The sequence below is a fragment of the Octodon degus genome, unplaced genomic scaffold (genome assembly GCF_000260255.1).
Source record: "Octodon degus isolate 3935 unplaced genomic scaffold, OctDeg1.0 scaffold00090, whole genome shotgun sequence".
NCBI lineage: Eukaryota > Metazoa > Chordata > Mammalia > Rodentia > Octodontidae > Octodon > Octodon degus.
In genome coordinates, this window is record NW_004524666.1 from 5540264 (window position 1) to 5547856 (window position 7593).

At 37.2% G+C, this 7593-nt stretch overlaps 1 non-coding gene across 1 annotated transcript; it reads right to left on the bottom strand.

The window, feature by feature from the left end:
* Positions 1-7194: 7194 nt before the first annotated feature.
* On the bottom strand, positions 7195-7296 carry LOC111818422. The gene has a single exon (XR_002822414.1). It is a non-coding gene; the product is annotated as a small nucleolar RNA U13 (small nucleolar RNA).
* Between the last annotated feature and the right edge of the window lie 297 nt (positions 7297-7593).

The window sequence follows — 7593 nt, forward strand, 5'->3', positions numbered from 1 at the left end:
TTGAACTCCAGTTGCACAAGAAGTAACATCAAGAACCAACAAGGAGGGGCCGGGGAGATGGCTCAGTGGGATAAGCCCTTGACTGGCAAACTCAAGGATCTGAGTTCAATCCCTGGTTCAAGAACCAACAAGTGAGATTACATCAAAAAGCTTCTGCATAGCAGTGGAAGCAAGCAACAGATTGAAAAAACAGTCTCTGAATTGTGAAAACATTTTTTGCTAGCTATTCTTCGTACAGCAGATTGTCTAGAAAGTTTAAAGGACTCAAAAAATTAGATTCCCCCCAAATTAGAGACCTAGTCAAAAAAACCAGGCAATTGAAATGAATAGACATGTCTCTGAAAAAGTACAAATGACCAATGAATATATGAAAAACTCTTCATCTTTGGTCAAGAAAAACAAAAATTTAAACAACACTGAAATTTGATCATACTCCAGAAATAATGTCTGTTATCAAGAAATCAAGTATGAAATGCTTGTGAGGATATAGGGAACCCTTCTATATTGTTCGTGGGAATATAAATTAATACAACTACTATAGAAATCAATATGAATAGTTCTCAATAGAAATTCTATTCAACTTAGCTATTCCCCTTCTAGGTACCTTCCTGAAAGAGTTAAAGACATCATAGTACAGTGATACTTACGTATCCATGTTTACAGCAACACAATTCACAATCTTGGAAGCAGCCTATTATTTAGTTCATCAATAGGTGATTGGATAAAGATAATGTAATATTTGTACACAGTGGAGTCCCTTCCATAAAGAAGGATAAACTTGAGTCCTTTTTAGGAAAATGGATGTACCTTGAGACCATAATGTTAGATGAAATAAATCAGATACACAAACTTAAATATTTCATTTTCTTATATATGAAAATATTAAGAAAGGACAAATAAAATAGTAGAAAATAGGGAGATCTTTTATAAATGGTAAGGGGACCAAGAAATGGAGGGAGGAGAAGGGAAGGAAAGGGGATAAAAAGAGAATTAGACCTGCAATATATGTGTACCCAGCTCCCCACAAGGAATGTGATCACTATGTACTACAAACCTGTACTAATAAAAAATAAAAATTGGAAAAATGTCTAAACCAGAGTGTTTTGTCTAGATTTTGAGCTTAAGGCTTTTGCCTCAGTTTATGTCAGGAAACAGTATAACTGAGATGTGGGCCTAACTTGTACCTCCTTCCTGCCTGGTGGTCAGGCCCAGGGAGTAGAACAGAATACAAGGTCAGAGATAAGTGACCCTTTAAATTTACATTGCTGCACAGACTAGGAAGGGATGTCAGAATTTCTCTAGAAGTTGCTGTAATAATTGGTGCAGAAAGTGGCTTCTTGCTGCTTTAACTTTAGATCCCTAGAAATCTTGGCTACTGCAATCCTTTGGATTTATTTCCTTACTTTACCTTGCATATACCTGGCAATGAATACAAGTTTCCTCTTAGGTTGACCTTACGCTTAAGTATTATAAACCTCTGCTGATATTTTATCCACTTCATGCTCATAGGGGCTTGGTGAAGTACGCCTATGCTCTCATTTTGTACATGAGAAAATTGAAGTTTATAGAATATAATGCAGATAGAAGGGCAAAAACTCAGGTTTCTGATTTCTGCTTACCTGTTCATCTGTGTTCTCCTGGACTGAAGACTATACATCCAGTCTCTGCTTATGTGCATTTTTGAGAGGGGCCCAGTTTACCTAAACTTCTGATGACTGTAGCCCTGAAAATCTGCTTCTGTAGGCAACTGTTATGACACTCTGTGAGCCCTAGTTTGAATTGCTAATTATTCAGCTGATGTCCATACTGTAGTCAGCCTGATTATTGAAGTATTGAACATTTTGAGTTTGTGCTTTAATGTGTACCTTACTAGTACCTAAATAAATAAATAGAATAACTTAGTAAACCTTGCGTAAGCCATATTTAAAAACAATAAAATGTTATTTGAAGTTATGGAGTCTGTGTATACTGTACCCTTTTATATTCATGAATTCCCTTTTAAGGGGCTTGAAGTGGTGCTGGTGCAGTGGCATGTGATATGTTTTTTTTATTTATTATTTAAATATTTTATAATACTGGTGGCTTCATAAATATCCCATAAAGCACAACTTAATTAATTTTACAACCTTTTAGAAAAAGATTGGTTAGATGAAGCAACTGTTGACATTCATGTTGAATCTCTTTTATCTGTGTGTCATGTACAAACTGAAGAAGAAGCCCTACTGAAACCTGTGCACGGAGGCTTACCCAGGCCCTGCCAGTCATTCTTGGCTTCACTGCCTTGTAGGTGTTGGCTTGAGTCCCCAGTGGTTGGCTCTCAAGAGCTAGTCAGTGGTTATCTGTAAAGCAAGGAAAAGTGGTTACTACAAGGGTAGGCAAGGGTAGGCAATCTCTTGGTACTGGCTATTAAAGACAACTTTTTTGGAGTAGACTCACTTATTGATCTTCATGAGACCGTATGTTGAACTGAAACAAGAATAAGTGTACCGTGTATATCAATAAGCATGTTGAAACAAGCTGGTCTACAGCTAGATTTTTGGGTACTTTTCAAGATAAAAATAAAAGGACAATGGAATGTCTGGCATTTGCTCAAAGATTCGCATTTTGCATTTTGTGACTGTCTGAATCTCATCCTGTAAAAGGTTTCTAATCTTTGACCTGAATCTTAGGGCAGTTTGGCACTTAATTGTGCCCTTCCCTCTTACTTCACTTTTCTTTTAATGCCCATGGGGGACAACCAGTCTTCCGTGTATCTGATATCTGTTGAAAGTGAAGACAGGCTGCATCTCCTTTGTCATGTATTATTTTGCCACAGAGAAGCTCCCTAGAAACTTATGTATCAGCTTCCTTCCAGGTACAGGATTCCTGGTCACTTTCTGTTTTTGCAGGCATATCTTAACTACAATTGTGGTAATTTAGAAAACCTGCAGAAGTTAAACTAAGAGGAGAACAAATTAATATCCTAATGCTACTGAGCTGATTAACCCAGCGAAAAGGGGTAGTTGAGTTTGGGTATGTATATGGAGGAAATTGTAGGGCACTGGAGGAAGAGAATTGTTTTTAGCCAGATAATTCTTCTCTCTCCTATAGATGAGATAAGCCTAAGGTACTTTTGTAAAATAAACAGAGCAAGGGTCTTGAATAATTATTGACTAATAATTATTGACTAATAATTATTGATAATTGATTTCATATTCAGTGTATTTCATTTAATTTTCATATTAGCTTTGCAGAGTAGTTCTTTTCACCCCCATATTTACAACTGAGAAAACAGGATCTGAAAGAGGTGAATTAGCTAATAGGTTAAGAGGTGAATTAATAAATGACCAAGTGATTTTTAACTCAGTTCTTGCTGACACGAAACTTGTGATATTTTTACCACACCATAAGCAACTATAGTTCACTGATGAATGGTAGAGGCTGTGTGTGCATGTGTAGGAGGCAAGTACCTAAAAGAAGCAACTAAAAGAAATCTAGTTGTGGTGACTGGGGATGTGGCTCAGTTGGTGGAGCTCTTGCTTGCCAGTACAAGGATCTGGGCTTGATCACCTGCACCACAAGAAAAAAAAAAATCTGAGTATCAGTTACTCACAGAACTATCACTCTTCAAAAAACTAAGAAGAAGGATTTTCCTGTTTTGATTATCTGAATCTTACCTGGTCTATTGCAGAGAGGGGATTATCCGGGAGAAAAAAATTCATGTGCCTTAGGAATTTTATAGAGTACCTTGTTTACCTGGTAATCCCTGATTCTGTAGGAAATCAGTGACTCAGGTCTTGAAGTGTTAAATAGTTTCTCCTGTTTTGTGATCTGTCCTAAAAACCTCAAAATCTTACTGTAATATCTGCTGCTGAGATAATTCAGAGTAAAGGAATCTAAGGAGAAAAATGTTTAGGGTTGATCGCTGCTTAAAGGATAACCTCAGCCCTCAATGAGTCCACTAAAACTTCAAATTTATAAGTGCTGCTGTTGGCTTGAAAGATGAAGATCTAGAGGGTCTGATGTAAAAGGATTATGAAAAGCTTTTATATCTTTTGTCTTTCTAGGAGCCAGCAAATTTGTCTTTAGTGCCTGTGTCTCTCAGAATTGGATTTTACTTTTTTTTTTTTTTTTTTTTTACTGGGGATTGAACTCAGGCCCTTGCGCTTGCCAGGCAAGTGCTTATTCTACTGAGCTATCTCCACGGCCTGGATTTTACTTTTATTTTTATGTATTTAGCAGACTTAAAATTACAGTGAAGGCTGGTCAGATAGCTTAGCAGACTAAAGTGCCTACTTAGAGCACAGCAGCCAGGGTTGAAACCCTGGTGTACTGGGCTGGCTCTGCCCCCAGGGTGCACTGAGAGGGCGATTGAGACTGGGCCTGGTGGCACACACACCTCTAATCACAGTGCTTGGGAGGCGGAAAACAGGAGAATCACTACAAGTCCTATCTGTGTAGTGAGACCCTGTAGACCCTGCCCTAAAAAAAAAAAAAAAAATTACATTGAAAACTAATTGATTTCTATAAATATTATACACACAGAATTAACTCACAGTAGATCACAAGAGAAAGTAACATTTATTTGGTTTTGGGGATTGAACCCAGTGCCTTTGTACTAAGCTACATCCTCAGACCTTTTTAATTATGTGTATATATATATATGTATATATATATTTTTTTTTAAATTTCAGATAGTTTCTTATTAAATTGCCCAACCTGGACTCAGACTTGTGATTTTCCTGCCTCAGTTTCCTGGAGTTCTGGTATTATAGGTGTGTACTACCATACCCAGTTGACAATGATTTTTTTTTTTTTAACGTTATGCTAACCTGAAAATTTGTGTGCTGTTATTTAGATTAATGTGGTTATTTTAGAGTGTGAATGATCATGAATACTATTTAATTTCCACAGCACAACTGGAAATTTGCTTCTTTATCTTGAACCACACATTATTGTAGACCTTCTCTATTTTAAAAACAATGATCTAGTGATAATGATAATGGAAGCATCAGGTTTGTGTGCAGTTTATTTGTGTGTTCTCATGAGTTGGGCTCCAGGCCCCAAAGTAACACTATTTCTTCTTTGAAAGAGCATGTTTCGTTGGTATTATGTTTTCAGTTTCCCAACCAGTTCTATGAAATGGTCAGAGCAGTGAATATTCTGTATTCTTTTATACTTGAAACTTATTAACATAGTCTCTACTTGTCTGAATTATTTTGGCAGCTTTACCATATAATTTAATAATCTTAAGTCTCACGTCCTATGAGTATATTCCTCTTCTATACATATTTTCATATATACTAAAGGTAAAATTACAGAGGCAGCAGTTTGGATGTCTTTTATATCTCTTGTTTTTCACTTAATATAGTAAGCATCTTACTACTTCAATGACTTTTTTTTTTCCTTTGGTGAAACTAGGGATTGAACTTAAACCCTTGTGCTTACCAGGGAAGTGCTTATTCTACTGAACCATTTCCCTGGCCCCTTTTACCACTCCATTGAAACACGTAAAATAGTTGTCTTACTGATTTCCCTATTGCTGGACAATTAAGTCCTTTCCAGTATCCTATCATAATGCTGCAATGAACAGATATAAAACTTTATTCACATCCTAAACCTCAGTGTTCAGCCACTGGGAGACTTTGGAGGACTGGGCAGGCTGGGCTTTGGTGATGGTTTTGCTGCTTTGCTGAAGGTCATAGCTCCTGATGGCCAGAGCTTCCTGTAGCTCACTACTTTCCCAACTTGGGTGCTTCCTTACCTGGCCTCTATGCTCAGAAATCCTAATGGCTTCCAGATGCCCACCATTCCTCACTGGGTTTCCCTTATCTACCCACATCTTGTAAACAGTCAGTTCTTTAAACACTGTTCAATTGCCTCTTTTGTGTGTGCTGACAGTTCCCTGCTGAGATGTTGACTGACATAATCTAAATCTAAGTGGCATGCTCTTTTCATCACATGCTAGGTTTGAGGGTTTGTACTGTAGAAGAATAAAAGATGGCTCAGTATTGGATAGGGTGGCTAAGTAAGCTCAGGTCTGAGCTGGTGTTAGTGAAAAAAAAAAAAAAAGACATAGATTGAATTAAAGTGCTTCCATAGAGTATATACAAATTGCTATTAAAACAGAGAGCAAGGAGCAGTAAATTCTTCTATGGACTTTACAGGTCCCCTGTACTTACAAGACAAGGAGAATACCTTCCCTGCCAAATGTTTTCAGTTTTGTTTAATTTAGATATTACTGATTCAGTCATTGCATTTCATTTTTTTTTCTAGTTCTCTTGTTTAATTTGGACATTATTGGTTCACTTCATTTGCTTTCCTTCCCAGCTTTTGAGGCTAATTCCTTATGCTTTTCCTCCTACTTGGGGCAGTTTGCATAACCATATGTAGCATAAAGTTCTCTACATATACTTGTATATTTCTTCATCATCTGTATGCTTGCTCCTGACCTCTCACTTGTGGAAAGCAGACTTAGGAATTTGTGAGGAACTTTTGGCATTCCCTCAGCTGTGAGCAATACCCTAAGTCCTTAAATGAGACACGAAGCATGTGTCAAATATTTTGTTCCAGATCAGAATCTTACAGAAAAACTGCCAAGGTACTCAGTCATCAGACTTATTGGGGCTGCAAATAGTGCACAGAACTTTTAAATGAAGTGATTTTTTTTTTTTTTTTTTTTTTTTTTTTTTTTTTTTTTTTTTTGTGGTTGCCAGGTCATCACTGACAGGATCCTTGGCTGATATATACTATTGAGGTTTATTCCAGGACTAAACTGATTTGTCTAAAGGTTCTAGCATTTTTTAAAGCTAAAGTTTATCTAGCAAATGTCATTGTCAATCTTTTTGTGTGTGTGTGGCCAGCTCAGCTTACCCTGCGGGCGGGACTAGCACAGTATGTGATTCTGGGAATCAAACTGCAGTCCCTGCCCTGCGGTTTGCCTAAACTTGCCTAAGCAGGCACTTTAGACTGCTGACCTATCTCACCAGCCCCCATCATTGTTGATTTTATATTCAGATTATATTTCATACTCCTACATATACAGATTACTCCGGGTATATTCTACTATTATGCTATTACTCCAGGTCTAAAGGATGATTAATATAGAAGTATACCAAACTCTCACCATTATTACTAACAACCAGTGTTGATGAAGAGAATAGAACTCATTGTTGTAGAATGAGAAAGCTTGGGCTTCATTGTTATTATTTTCCAAGTCGTACTGATAAATGTCCACATAGTAACAAGTTTTAAGGGAAGCACATTTTACACATTAGCATGAAAACCCAGTCATCATACTTGGGACCACAAAAAGATCAGGGCGTGGGTTTTAATCCTCGATTTCCCAGTTATGAATTAGATGATTTTAGGCAAATCACCTAAACTCTGTGCCTCAGGGTACTTTTCAGTCAAGTGTGGATGAAACCAACATTCCTAGTCCATAACTAGCTCATGAGAGGTTCTTTTGAAACTGTGTGTGGGAAAAGAAAGAAAGAAAGAGTGTGAAAGAGCAGTAAGAAGTGGAAGGCCTTAGGGATGCTCTGTCACACCCTGCTCATGCCTTAGCTGTGCTCTCATTACCACTTCTTTTATTTTTATTTATTTATTTATTTA